General features: G+C 35.9%; 1 long non-coding RNA gene across 1 annotated transcript; it reads left to right on the top strand.

Moving 5' to 3' along the window:
- The first annotated feature begins 220 nt into the window (after window positions 1–220).
- On the top strand, window positions 221–6674 carry LOC125266130. Its single transcript, XR_007184445.1, has 2 exons — window positions 221–987; window positions 5764–6674. It is a non-coding gene; the product is annotated as an uncharacterized LOC125266130 (long non-coding RNA).
- Window positions 6675–16244: the final 9570 nt, after the last annotated feature.

The following is a 16244-nucleotide window of genomic DNA, read 5'->3' as shown; positions in this document are numbered from 1 at the left end:
GTATTAATAAGTGTGTATATACATATATATATATATATATATATATATATATATATATATATATATATATATATATATATATATATATATATTAACATGTATATAAACATCACCATGAACTTCAGTTGCATTGTAGTAGGTAGAAAGTGTTATGGGATGTGAAAATGATGGACAACAATTTTTTTTTTTTTTTTTTTTTTTTGAAGTTGCATTTAAAATATACTTGGCTCAAAAAAAAAAAAAAAAAGGAAGGGCCATGTGTCCTCGCTTCTGTGCATGTGCTAGAAAAATCATTGGCTGTTTCAGATGCTTTAATCTGTCAAATAAATGAACATTGATTTGTGTCATAATTGTGTGATTCAATGTTTGTGCAAATAAGATATGGTGACAGTTTGTCACATCACTTTCTCTGAGCTTTTGCGAACAAAATGTATAATTATGTGAAAATTTGTCATGAGGTGATAAAATGAACATTGATTAATTTGTTTAATATCTGTTTTCCCGTGAGTGTTGACTGTTCTAATGTGACAATACAGCACAGATCTCATATACAGAATTATATAGTGCACTCTGCTCAGACGGCATACAGTAAGTGTTAATAGCTGCTTGTCACATCCACCTGGGTTCATATGCTTGTTTGTTTGGCACTCTGTCACTTTGAATTGCTGGCAAGTGGCACCAATGCACACTGGCACAATGCCCTCAGGGGTGTAATAGTTTCTCTCACTCACTCACTCTCTCACTCAAACTCACCCATCACAATTATCATGCCACAACCACTCAGTGCTCATTGGAGGTCATCTCAGAATGACAGCTGTCACTGCTTTCTGATTACCCCCACCTGGGAGAGAATTAAAGACAAATAAACCAGCGGTAAATGGTGTGTGCGTGTTTGTGTTTGACGTGGCTACCCAACAGCCTCTTGTTTCCTCACATCTTTCTAACACAGTGGAGGCATCCGAGCTGACTGTACAGCACCAGAGGAAGGTAATAATGTTATTACCTGAATCTCAACATCGGCCTTAGCTAACAAACCAACCATTTTAAAGTTAAAGCCAATATATTTACAGATTATCTCGAAAGATAAATTCACACTGAACATTTTATAAGACAAATGGCAAACCATTTTATAAGACAAGATAGCATCAACAACAACAGTCCTGAACAGCTTTGGAAGTGTGTAATTAAATAAATATATAAATAAAAAAATTATATATATATATATATATATATATATATATATATATATATATATATATATATATATATATATATATATATATATATGTATAATGTATAATGTATATATATATATATAATTTCCAAACCTTTATTTATTTTTTTATTTTTTTATGAAATTATTAACTTTTATTTGTCATTGTAAAGCCAAAATAGATTATTGAAGTTTTCTTTGGAATTTTCAGTTAAGTCTCTCTCTCTCTCTCTCTCTCTCTCTCTCTCTCTCTCTCCATTATTGGAATATAAGGGAAACATATTCATTTCAAATGTATTTTGTATAGCACTTTTCATTACAACTATTGTAATAAAGCAGCTTCACAGAAAAAAAGTCAGGCAACTAGCTAAAATAAGCCATATCCAGACAGTGATGAGTAAGGACTCCTTAAAATAAAATAAAAAAATAAAAAATAAAAAAACCTTTTCTGAAAATAATAATAATAACAATATGAATTGATATGTTCTTTATAGCCATTTTAAAACTTAAAGCAACAGAATTTAACTAACACACAAAAAAAACATCACTTCAGAATTTTAAAATGGTAAAAGAAATAAAAGACATACAATAACATCAAAGATACACAAAGAGAAGCATATTTTGTTTTCAAAATAAGTAGAAGGGTCCATTTTTAGAATGGGTGCAATTCAGAGATGTGGATCAAATGTGTGAGACCTTCGTGACTCAGAAAAATCTAAATGATTAAATACTTTTCATTACTTCATAATACAGGTCTGTTTTTTTTCAGCCTGGTCTCACTGTTAATACGTAGGTACTAGGTAGCCTATTAATACGTAACTTTCAAAGACACAAAACGGCTACATTTTTGTATGTTTTGATCGGTGCTGAAACGTACAACATGGACGTATTGTCAGCATTTAAATATAGCATAATTACGTTTTTACAGAAAAAAAAAAATATATATATTTACTTATCTTTCATGTCATAGGTAAATGTAAGATCACTAAATCCCACCCTGAATCTAAACATACCCATTTTAATACAGAATATTAAAAGAATAAAACTTAATGACAATTTGACAATTTTAATTCAAATGACAATTTTAGTAACAATATAGCATTAAAACGATATCTTGAGCTGCTATACCATCTTGAGCACATACCATTGCGCGGCTCGCATGGCAGTAAATAATACGGTGATATGATCTAACTTGAAAATGAGCAGGTCAGACAGAAATCTGCCCTATGGCTTTCTATGAGAGCGCGCTGCAGTTCCATTTTTCACCACAGATTTACGTTGGAAATTTGTGGGGCGCTGTAGAGCTTGGGAGGGCTCCACACACCCTGCGAGAGACCGGCTGCCCGAGTACATGCCTGTCGAATCCATGCGCTACATTTTAACATATCCTGCTCACTTTGCGACTTAAATTGTCTAGAAAATCCGAAAAAATCTCATCCATGAACACTATAAAGAGGAAACCGCCTCACCAATGAACATCTTGCATGCCTCACAAGGATTGCAAACAACAAGCTACAAATACAACATGAAGAAAGTCAAGGAAAAGCATGCTTCCGCTCATCCCAGCATTAAGGTAATCCTGCTTTTTTGTCATTAGGGGAAATCATCTTGTCTCAATTACAAATTTTACTGGTAAATGATAAAGAATTATTTTCTCCCGCCTTTTTTATTTATTGCATTGCATATTGTGTGTTCAGGGATGACCGATTGATATGCTATTTATGAACATGACAAAATACTACAGTAATTTATAGTAAATACCAAAGTGTTTTTGAACCATACTATAGTAAAGTACTTGAATTAATTTGTTGTGGTAATTCTATAGTTGCTGTGGTAATATGACAACTATAGTACTACTTTACACAATACTGTACAAAGTTTTTTACAACTATAGGGTTGTAAAAAACTATATATTATACTACAATACACTATAGTTTACTTAGTAAAAACTAAAGTACACTACAGTATTTATTACAGTTTATCAGTTCACTATAGTTAATACTACAGTATGCTGCAGCATTAACAAAGTGCTGTAAATAATATCCAGTATACTACAATTTACTATAGTATGGTTCAAAAACACTATAGAATTTACTATATAAATTACTATAGTATTTTTTTCATGTACTAGAATGTAGCTTTTGATTCTTTGCGGTAAAAGTGGCTATCCTATTGACTTTGTCCTATCAGTGTGGCTCTCATGAAAAAAATAAAAAATAGTGATGACCACTGCTCTAAACCTACCCATAACCATTACTTAAAACTACGTACTGTTATAAATAAAAGAATAATAGACAAATAAGCATAATCACAATAATTTATTTATTGTGAAAATGTCAAAAGCGGTATCAAAAGTAGCTCAAATGATGAGTCGTCGCAGTCCTGTTTCTTGCAAACATATGGATTCTAAAAATTTGGAGTACAGAGAACAAATAAATTTGATGTGATTTGTGAATTTATGTTGTGCTTTGGTGTATCTTATGGTTGTATTGTCAGTCGCTGCATAGGAGAAAACACCTTCAGTGTTGCACAGCAAACAAACTAAATATTACATAATGGTTTAACAATTACAGAAATGTTATTCATTTTAAGGTTTTACTCGTGTTTAACATTATGTAATCTTCCGAAATGAGTTTGCAGCACAAGTCACGAACAGAAATGTTGTTTCATATTAAGAAGATGAATAAACTGCATTTACTAAATGCGACTAAAAACATGACATGACAGTTGAATACAATAGAATCAAAACAATGCCATGATTTGAATTTTATTACATGGGAATTCATACACATTCACACTTAATAATTTACATTTTATTGCTGTCAATACATAAGTATTTCACATTTTAGTGCTATAAATACATCAATATTGTACATTTCTGTGTGTATGCAAATGTAAGTAAATGTACATGTGGTAGAAACACACTTTAAGTAAAAACACACACGAATTCTCATGAGATCACGTTAGTTTTTTAACTGAATTGAATGAGTTATTGTTTCTCTGTGATAAATAAGATGTGGTAATAAGGTGCCGTTTATGTAACTACGGTGTATATTTTATTCATATCCGTCATTGCATCGCAAGATAGTCTGATGGTTATCTTTTTTCCTTTTTAAATCTTTGTAATATTTTCTTAGCATATATGCATATATACATATAGTATTAACCCTTTAAGGCCCTTTTTTTTTTTTCTGAGCGACACACACAAAAGTAAAGACTCATATCTCCAAAACTGTAGCAAGGAGAGTCAAAGGGTAGGGATCATTTGAACACTTTTTAAATTATTAGAAAATATAAATTACATTACATTTGGACATTTTCATGCTGAGAAACTGCTGAGAAAATGCGATTTCTTAAATTATTATTATTATTATTATTATTATTATTTTTTTTTTTTTTTTGACATGGAATAACTCAGGAAGGCAATAAGATCTGAGAAAAATTCTCTTTTTTTGGTGATGCTCTCCTACATGTCAGCTGCATCTGATTAAAATTTTGTAGTCATAGCATAAAGTATAGTTGAATAAATTGTTATTCGTTTTTTCGCAGCCAGGTGGCACCCACGGGCGGTAAACTCCGGTTTAGAGGTGCTCCTCAGCACTCGTTAGGAGTTTTTCAAAATGGTTAGATGCATTAAAAAGATGAGATTCTAAGCTTTAAAATTATATCTATTTTGTGTTATTCTACGTTGGAAAATGAACATGGATGGGTCCGGGAACATTGGATACACACTGCATCCCAGAAAGATGAGAGACATGTTTTTAGCCAAGTATGTTAAATCATTCCGTGAGTAATATTTGATTTGGGGTTCATTTTAATAGTGAGAATCTTCTTTAAATAATGATGCGCCATTTTCTATGATTTGTTTATTTTTCATGGTTATGAGCACGTGAAATCTACATATTTGTATTCAGTTAGCGGCTGTGCGTTTTTTATTGTAAACGCATATTACTCAGACTCATTAGAGGGTGAAAACAACGCAACAGAAGCATGTTGGAGGCTTGATCTGAATGTGTGTAAAGTCTCTGGTTTCGTATGCAAAAAGAATTTTTGTGCTACCTATATGGGTTCAGTTTTTATTGGCTCTTAAAGAGAGGCACGCAAATGGGAGCGCTGACGCTACATCCGGTCTGAAAAGGTTAAGAACCTCTGACCCACATGCTGACCGGCCATCTTGGAGTCCCAGTGCTCCCTATGGTAAGTCCATCCCTAGCTATAGGTCAAATATCAAACCATTCAGCATCAGCTCTCTTAGGTTAGTCCATGCAGCAATGAATGGGGATTTCACCGGAAATGGGGTCCACTTCGTGGTTAACATGTGTCTCGGTCATTTAGCATGCGAGGCGGGTATCATGCCATGATGACTTTTAACCCCAGAGGAGGGAACTTGACGGCAGACCTCAGGGGAGAGCCACATGGTAATGGTAATTTCGGTGTGAAATGTAGTCCCTGGTAGAAAGGTCAAGGTATCAGCATAAGCCCCCCTTGAGCCAGGCTTAAAGCCTTTTCAGGATCGCCGGTACAAGACTGACCCCCATTCTCCTCTGCAGATCCTCCAGATATCCCTACACCTTCCAACCCCTCAGAGAAAGAGTCTGAAAGCTGTGGAGCGCCGTGTCGGAGAGAGGAGGGGGTCTGGTGAAATGAGGGAAACATTGAAGGATCGCTCCACATCCCAATGAGAGAATTTGGTGTGGAAGTGAGTTTGTGTATGCAAGTGATCGATACCAGCAACCCATCTCGCTCATCTTGAACACACACGCGAACGCACCCAGGGTGCAACAGTGCTGTCTCACTCCGCCTCGTAATGAGTGTGTAGGCTCAACACTGGCAGATGGGAGAAATGCCACCGTTGCAGAGCGTGTCACTCAGCTGTGATAAGATGTATTAGAGAGGAACCGCTCCTTAAATCATGAGAGTATAAGCATATGTTGTTTGTGCTACTTTGTTTGCTTCTGGCTGGATTTTTTTCTGCCTGTTTTATTTGTGAACTTGCTGTGATGTGGCGGGTCTTCAACAGCTGGCTCAGTCAAAGATGTTTAATCTGGGTAAATTTATGGGAAAAAGGAATCAGAATTGGAGACGAAACGTTAAAAATTGCTAAAAGAGCTGTGAAGTGATGTGCTGCTGTAGGTCGGTAGAGTAACAGATCAAAAATATCAGTCAGAAAGCAAAGCTATTTGTCTATCACTTTCCACATTATTTGTTATAGCTCTAGATGGAAGTTTGGGATGAGCATGTAAATCTAATCCTGTCAAAAACACAAGGACATACATTAGCATTTAAAAGTTTGGGGTCAGTTAGATATATATATATATATATATATATATATATATATATATATGTATATGTGTTTTTGAAAGAAGTCTTTTATCCTCACCAAAGCTGCATTTAACAGTATTAATGTGTAATATTGATACAATTTATATAAAAATAAATAAATGTTTTCTATTTGAATGTATTTTAAAATATATTTTATTACTGTGATGTCAAAGCTGAATTTTCAGCATCATTGCTCCAGTCTTCACTGTCACATGATCATCCAGAAATCATTTTAAATATACTGATTTGCTGCTTTTTACATTTCTTCTTATGTTGAAAACAGCTAAATAATTGGGCGGCAATCATGATATATATTTTAAGTATACGTTGATGAATTGACAGATCAAAAGAACAACATTTACAGTACTTGAACCAGAAAACCTTTGTAACATTATGTCTTCAGTGTCACTTCTGATCAGTTTAATTGATCCCTGGTGAATAAAAGTATTAAAGGTCCCATTCTTCGTGATCCCATGTTTCAAACTTTAGTTAGTGTGTAATGTTGTTGTTAGAGTATAAATAAAATCTGTAAAATTTTAAAGCTCAAAGTTCAATGCCAAGCGAGATATTTTTTTTAACAGAAGTCGCCTACATCGAACGGCCAGTTTGGACTACAAGCCTCTACTTCCTTCTTTAATGACGTAACTAAAACAGTTTTTTGACTAACCTCCGCCCACAGGAATACACAAGAGTTGCGTTTGTAGAGTGTGTTTGTCGCCATGTCGTCGAAACGCTGTTATTTTCATCCCGCAGTCCAATCACCGGGTCTGATTGCGGCTCAAATTGATAGGGTAAAATTAAAGACATGTTTACAATAACACTGAGCGTGTGCATCTCCACGTTATGGTAAGAGGCGTGACTTTTCCGGGCACGGTGCGCTAAACTGCTGTCGAATCACAACACAGGAACCGCTGGCACAATCAGAACTCGTTACGTATTTCTGAAGGAGGGACTTCATAGAACAAGGAAGTCATCAGCTCGTTTTTATGACAGTGGAAACAGCGGTATACAGATAAGTAAATTATGTGAAAAATACTGTGTTTTTTTACACGCGAAACATGAACACATGTTATATTGCACACTATAAACACAATCAAAGCTTCAAAAAAACATGAAAAATGGGACCTTTAATTTCTTTCTTTTAAACTTTGAATATCAGTGTATAAACAACCACTTAAAAATGAATAAACATAATTCTGTATTTCCCCCATTTATTTATATATTCTTTATTGATTAAGTAGTACAAAGAGAGAACATGGCTCTTCTAGGTAAGCAACATAGTTACCTTCATCTCATTCAAAGATCATACTGAAATGTTGTGATTTATTTACTCTGATTCAGTTTAAAGGGTTAGTTCACCCAAAAATTAAAATAATGTCATTCATTACTCACCATCATGTCGTTCGACACCCGTAAGGCCTTCATTCAACACTGCTTCGGAGCTTTGCGAATCGAATCAGTGACTCAGAGCGCCACAGTCACGTGATTTCAGCAGTTTAGCCGTGTTCGCATGAACTGTTTTAAATATGTTTTTAGTACCTTTATGGATCTTGAGAGAGGAAATGTCATTGCTTTGAATGCAGGCCTCACTGAGCCATCAGATTTAATAAAAAATATCTTAATTTGTGTTCCGAAGATGAATGAAGGCCTTACGGGTGTAGAACGACATGAGGGTGAGTAATAAATGTTCACCTGGTCTAGTATCTAGTCTCGTGTATACTACATTTAGTCAAAGAGGCTAAACTGCCTCCCTGCCATAAATATGGTAGAACCATCACTTCTACCACTAAAGATCACTTTATAAATAATCTTTCTAATCAGTTTCATCACCTTAGCATACCAGACAGCTTAGAAGACCTCGATGTTGCAACAGAAACTATTGCCTCTGTCTCTTCCAGCACATTAGACTCAGTTGCTCCTTTGTGTTTAAAAAAGATTAAGGAAATTAATCCAACGCCATGGTACAATGAGCACACTCGGGCCCTAAAAACAGCAGCTAGAAAAATGGAGCGCAGCTGGAAGAAAACAAAACTAGAAGTATTTCGCATTTCATGGAGAGAGAAAATTGAGTACAGAAAGGCCTTAAAAACTGCTAGATCTGCCTATTTTTCAAAACTTTTAGAAGAAAATAAACACAACCCTAGGTATTTATTTGATACAGTGGCTAAATTAACAAGAAATAAAGCTTCAACTTCTGATGTTTCCGAAGAGCATAGCAGTAATGACTTTATGAACTTCTTTACTTGCAAGATTGATAATATTAGAGAGAAAATTATAGCCATGCAACCGTCTACTACAGTATTGTGTCAGACAGTGCATTGTAGTGTCCCTGAAGAAAAATTCAATTCATTTTCTGCTTTAGGAGAGGAAGAATTGTCTAAACATGTTAAATCATCAAAATCAACAACATGTATGTTAGACCCTATACTGACTAAGCTATTGAAAGAGATGCTTCCGGAGGTCATAGATCCTCTTCTTAATATTGTTAATTCATCTTTATCACTAGAATACATACCAAAAACTTTTAAGCTGGCTGTTATTAAACCTCTTATTAAAAAACCACAACTTGATCCTAGAGAATTAGTCTAGGCCGAATTAGTCAGGCCGATTTCAAATCTCACTTTTCTATCAAAAATACTAGAAAAGGCAGTTTCATCACAACCATGTTCCTTTTTAGAAAGAAATAGTATCTGTGAGGATTTCCAGTCAGGATTTAGACCGTACCATAGTACTGAGACTGCTCTCATTAGAGTTACTAATGATTTGCTCTTATCATCAGATCGTGGTTGTATCTCTCTATTAGTGTTACTGGATCTTAGTGCTGCATTTGACACTATTGATCACAATATTCTTCTAAATAGACTCGAAAACTATGTTGGCATTAGTGGAATTGCATTGGCATGGTTCAAATCATACTTATCTGACCGTTATCAGTTTGTAGTAGTAAACGATGAGATGTCATATCAATCACAAGTTAAATATGGAGTACCGCAAGGCTCAGTACTAGGACTGTTGCTTTTCATTCTGTACATGCTACCCTTGGGAGATATCATTAGGAAGCATGGCGTTAGTTTTCATTGTTACGCTGATGATACTCAGCTCCATATTTCTTCACGCCCTGACGAAACTTACCAATTCGCTAAATTAACAGAATGTATAGCTGATATAAAAAACTGGATGACCAGTAATTTCCTACTACTAAATTCAGAAAAAACAGAGATTCTAATTCAAAAACTACTCCACGCATTAACCTAGAATACTGTCTTAACACTTGATGGCTGCTCTGTTAAGTCTTCGTTGTCAGTTAGGAACCTGGGTGTGCTCTTTGATACCAATCTTTCATTTGAAGGCCATGTTACTAGCATCTGCAAAACCCCATTCTTCCATCTTAAAAATAAATCTAAACTAAGACATATGCTCTCAATGAAAAATGCAGAACAGTTAGTTCATGCGTTCATGACCTCAAGGCTAGATTACTGTAACGCTCTACTGGGTGGTTGTTCCTCCCGCTTGATAAATAAACTACAGCTCGTACAAAATGCAGCAGCTAGAGTTCTTACTAGAACTAGGAAGTATGACCATATTAGCCCAGTTCTGTCATCACTGCATTGGCTTCCTGTTAAACATCGTATAGATTTTAAAATCTTGCTAATTACTTACAAAGCACTAAATGGTTTAGCTCCCCAGTACCTGAGCGAGCTCTTAATGCATTATAGTCCTTCACGTTTATTGCGATCTCAGAATTCAGGCCAGTTGATAATACCTAGAATATCAAAATCAACCGCAGGCAGTAGATCCTTCTCCTATTTGGCACCCAAACTCTGGAACAATCTTCCTAGCACTGTTTGGGATGCTGACACACTCTGTCAGTTTAAATCTAGACTAAAAACACATCTCTTTAACCTGGCATACACATAACACATTATCAATTTATATTTTCAAATCTGTTAAAGGATTATTAGGCTGCATAAATTAGGCCAGCCGAACACTTCCTATAACACCAGATGTACTCGTTACATCAGAAAAAGAATGGCATCTACGCTAATATTAGTCTATCCCGAGGTTTAACGTAGTCAACCGGATCCAGGCCGTATCCAGCTGAGACCAAGGACCTGCGCCTTGACACGACCACAACGCAGCCCTGAAGAATCAGCAGAGATCGAGTCGACTAGATCATCCATTGTGAAGACATAATCAACATGACAGCCAGTGCCACAGTTCCTCAAACAAATAAATACTTTGAATGTTGCGATCCTATCAGATTTATGATAGCAACCTGATTCGTAACAAAGCACTGTTCGCCAGAGGAGAACTGGCCCCCCGACTAAGCCTGGTTTCTCCCAAGGTTTTTTTTTCTCCATTTTAACACCTATTTGCCACTTGTTTGCCACCTGATGTCACCTGTTGGAGTTTGGGTTCCTTGCCGCTGTCGCCTTTGGCTTGCTTAGTTGTGGACACTTGACATTTGACTTGACATTTGATATTCAACAGTATTCTTGACATTTATTCAACAGAGCTTTGATCTGCCTGCATTGACACTATTCTTGAAGAGCTGCTGTGCAGCAAAAATTATGTACCAGTTATCAATGTAAAGCTGCTTTGATACAACCTGCATTGTAAAAAGCGCTATATAAATAAAGGTGACTTGACTTGACTTGAGGGTGAGTAATAAATGACATTATTTTCATTTTTGGGTGAACTAACCCTTTAAGATTGAAAGATCTGTTGAATCCAGATACTGTGGTCCCAGAAAGCATTTAAACACTTAAGCCACAGCCAAAAATGTATGAATTTTATTTTATCATAAAAACAAGTTTGTTGGGTTTTAAATTAAAAATAAATGATAAACGGACCAATGACGTGACGGGGCATTTTTTTTTTTTTGTCCAAAGGCCTTAAAAATAATTAAAAAAATAAAGATGTGACATCCAAAGTTTGTAAGGTAGAACAACTAGATCTATTTTATTGAATCCAAAAGGTTTAATTATATTTTGCTACATATAAAGTTATTTTAAAGGTGCCCTAGATTCAACATTTGAATTTACCTTGGCATTTCAAACTCCATTGCTTTCTCTTTCTTATGTAAATCTCATTTGTTTAAAAGACTTCCGGAAAACATGCGGATCTCAACATAACGACTGTTACGTAACAGTCGGGGTGTATGCCCCAATATTTGCATATGCCCGTCCATGTTCCCAACATTATGAAAGGCATTAGACAAGGGCAGCCAGTAACGTCTGGATCTGCACAGGTGAATCAACAGACTAGGTAAGCAAGAACAACAGCGAAAATGGCAGATGGATCAATAATAATTGACATGATCCATGATAGCATGATATTTTTAGTGATATTTGTAAATTGTCTATCTAAATGTTTCGTTAGCATGTTGCTAATGTACTGTTAAATGAGGTTAAAGTTACCATAATTTCTTACTGAATTCACGGAGACAAGAGCCGTCGCTATTTTCATTTTTAAACATGTCTTGCAGTCTGTATAATTCATAAACACAACTTCATTCTTTATAAATCTCTCCAACAGTGTAGCATTAGTCGTTAGCCACGGAGCACAGCCTCAATCTCATAGAGAATCAAATATAAACATCAAAATAAATACTTTACTCACATAATGCGAAGCATGCATACAGCATGCATGACGAACATCTTGTAAAGATCCATTTGAGGGTTATATTAGCTGTGTGAACTTTGTAAATGTGCTGTAATATAATCGAGAGCTTGTGTGGCAGGGAGCACGCGAATTAAAGGGGCGGCGCGCTGAAAAAATCAGTGCATAATTAATGATGCCCCAAAGTAGGCAGTTAAAAAAAATTTATTTAAAAAAATCTATGGGGTATTTTGAGCTGAAACGTCACAGACACATTCAGGGGACACCTTAGACTTATATTACATCTTGTGAAAAAGCATTCTTGGGTACCTTTAAAGATTTTGAAGTGTTTAAAGGGTCATTTAACCATCCAAAGGCCAATACAGCCATTTCATTTGTGATTAAAATATCTTAAAATGTAATAAATGTACTGTATTATTATTTTTTTTTTATTCTGGAATGAATTTATAACATCATATATCAACATAGTGCAAAATGGTATTCAAATTATGTGTAGAAGTCGTTATGAGAATGTCTGGAAAACTTAATTTCATTGATGTAATTTGGAGCAACCAATATAAAGGGATCATTTTGGATAAAGTCATGCGGTCATTATCATGTGACATCATTCAAACACCTGCAAAGGACCACATGGTCATAAAGCAAAGTAACTATCTCTGTCTTAATTTGAAAAATGTATGTTTTCACTTGCTCATACGCATGTCCCGAAACATCAGGTCATTCGGTACAACCGCTATAAAACATGGAAAATGTTGTAATATTTTAAAAACTGTTTGATTGTCCTTTTGCTTGCTAGCTAGATATCAGCCTGTTAGCATTGTTTGAAAATATCGTCATTTGGTACAACCAAAAGTGTCATTTGGTAAAACTGACATTTTGGTTAAACCAATATACTTTTTTGGTGACACATTTTGTCCATCTTGAAAGCAGAGTTAATTGATTTATAAAAACCACATAATCTCATTGTTAAAACTTAATAAAACTTCAAAATTAATTATATCTCCATTGTTTTTTACACTTTAAAAAATCGTATTCATCAATAACCCATACATGTACAAATGTAGATAAAAATGTCATTATTTCTGGTTATTAAACATTAGTTGCTCATGTTTGTAGTTAATGTGATGTAATGGCAGCTGTGGTTACTCTGCCAGAAGAAGAAATGACTTAAATTCCACTGCAGAATGACCTTGGGACCAGATGATTAAAAATAATAGTTATCAAGTTAGTATGAGAAAAGCTCTTGCAGCATTTGCATGCAGATGCCACAGTCAAATGCAATGACATTCATACATTCTTAAGTGTTCATAAACTTTTTAGGGTAATTGTATGTTTAATTGTATGTTGTCACACCTGTGTGTATTGTATCCCTAACAAACTGCTTATTGATTACTCTGCACAAAAGTGCCAGTGTTTCAACAGAGGGAGAGTTAGATGGAAAACAAGGGAGGGGGAATGATGGGAAGAGATAACTATTAATTTCCCCTCAATCGCTCCATTAGTTAATCATTTCTACTTGAAGGAAGCAGCACTGTATAACAAGAGCTTTAATTACAGAGAAACATATGTGCCCCTATTTGGCAAGAGCCACTCACAGGGAAAGAGAGAGAGAGAGAATGAGAGAGAGGGAGTGAAAAGGGGGCACAGAGACACTGGGATAGTTTTACAGAGAAGTGCAATTTAAAAGCTGTAAAGTTGGTAAGCTGGGCCCATCTAAACTGTGTTTTTATTATAAAAACAGTGTCAGGGCTAATTTCCCCCACAGACAGCATTTAACAATGAGCAATGCAGCAGGTTTTAGGAGGCTGCCACGAAACACGATCCCAGGAGCATTAAGCATATTTTCAAACATGTGGGAATGCTTTCGTTCTGACATAAAAGCTGACCTATTCCCAAGTGGGAAGCCTAGCTACCATCAAATAATGTTCGTTTTGACAACTCTCTGCACTGTTTTGTCCAGAATTAACCTTGAGACAACCCTGCATCTTTGAAGCTTGGGCTCTGATGTGAGGAGAAAACCTGGTCGAGGCCAATAACGCTGACGATCACGGCAGCATTATTGAAAAATGGACGTGAGCTCGAATTTTGACCCTGGTGAGGTGATTGCCACAAAGTGTGAAGGGATTTGAACTCTACTTGAACCTCGGTCATTAAGTGGAGAAAGAATGGTGACATTACAGCAGTGTGTACATTGTAATCATTACAATCACAGAGCCACAGTGGCTATAGTGTACGACAAGGGGTTCCCGAAGAGTTCAATGCTGTGAACGCACAAGGAGGACACGTGGTGTGCAAAAGAGCAGCCATCTACAACATGCCTATCAAAACAAGCCAGGAAGCATTCGATAAAGCAGGCAAGATGGAATGAAACGCACCTCGGAAAAGCAAAATGTCGATGGGCGGAGGATCAATGGGACACTTGTAATGGATGGCGATGGATTGCACGGTTTAATATTACATCTAGCAGGTCGAGCATTACAATATCTCTTCCGAATAAATGTTAACCTATAATCCCTCTGCTAAGAACACCTGCTTTGTTTGTCCTCGCAGCCATCGATTCCACTTTATTGAATTCTCAAACACAGTGCACCTAGATTGATCACCACTAATTAAACGTTCTCAGAACGTTCCCTTTCATGTTTCTCTGCTCGCCCCTTCATATCTGAATGTTAATTTGCAAACCATCTGATACGGTAAGCTCCGGTTGGGTAATGCATTTCGATGTAATGTGCTTATTTTCTTCTTTTGATTTTGCCAGGGCAAATCAGTGGGCTTGACCTGTGCTCTCGACCTCTAACCCTTGACCCTGACACATCTGACCAGGCTCCACTCCAGGGGCGGCAAATTAATACAGGGGCCACAGATTGTTAATTGTCGAAAAGATTGGCTAACTGATTCATCACCTCAGTCATGGCCAATGCTTTAGTTTGACCCCTCTGAGATCCCAAGGGCATCTGTAAGCAACCCCAGCTGCGCTCTCGCCCATAGCCGATGTTTGCAGCGTAATTATTCAGTATCGGCCCACTTATTAATCAAGTCAATGCTCCGCATTTTAAATGGAAATTGCAGGATTAATACAAGCATTCATTTTGTCTGGGCGAGATCGTGATGGCTTTAGCTCTGCTAATCAAATTGGAATAAAAAAGCAAGCTGAGAGGAGGCGATGATTGAATTAGGAGAGGCACTTGGGCCACCCACACACACTTACACGTTACGCTGCACGTTGCAAGCAGGGCCCAACCCTAAACCACCAACGCCCCAAAATGAGCACTGCATGTAAATTATGAGACCTTTTCACACTGAAGTGAATATATAGTCACACATGTTTATGGTTAATGGCTAATAAGTCTTAAGACCATTAATATCTATGGATGCACTGTAAGCAGTCAGAATATTCAACATTACTCTATGTTTGTTCTAATCTTAAAAGGACTTTGAGTGTCTGTACATATATCTTTGAAGGAATATACAGCACAAAAAAGTCAAGATAGGAATATAGACATGCAAGAAACACCAGAAACACTGTTTAGGGTTTTACTAGAGTTATAAATAGTCATAAGGAGTGATAATAAATAGACAGTATATGGGTTTATTTAGCATTATATAAGTTGCACGGGTATATTAGCAATAGCCAACAATACATTGTATGGGTCAAAATTATTGATTTTTCTTTTATGCCAAAAATTATTAGGATATTAAGTAAAGATCATGTTCTATCATGATCAAAAATGTATTTTTGTGAGTGGATATGCATTGCTAAGGACTTCATTTAGACACCTTTGAAGGCGATTTTCTCAATATTTATTTATTTATTTTTTTTTTGCACCCTCAGATTCCAGATTTTCAAATAGTTATATCTCGGACAAATATTGTCCTATCCTAACAAACCATATATCAATGGAAAGTGTATTTATTCAGATGATGTTTAAATTGCCCCTTATGACTGGTTTTGTGGTCCAGGGTCATATATGGTAAGAATAAGGTTTGAAGTGGAAAAATGAAGGCTAACAAACAATTGTGTAGGATAGGAACTACTTCCTCTTGGGCTCACCTGAACACAAACAGAAAATGACGAAAAAAAAAAAGA

Source organism: Megalobrama amblycephala, linkage group LG4 (genome assembly GCF_018812025.1).
Source record: "Megalobrama amblycephala isolate DHTTF-2021 linkage group LG4, ASM1881202v1, whole genome shotgun sequence".
Taxonomy (NCBI): Eukaryota; Metazoa; Chordata; class Actinopteri; order Cypriniformes; family Xenocyprididae; genus Megalobrama; species Megalobrama amblycephala.
Note: the sequence above shows the minus strand (reverse complement) of the source record. Positions and strands in the feature narration are given on the sequence as shown.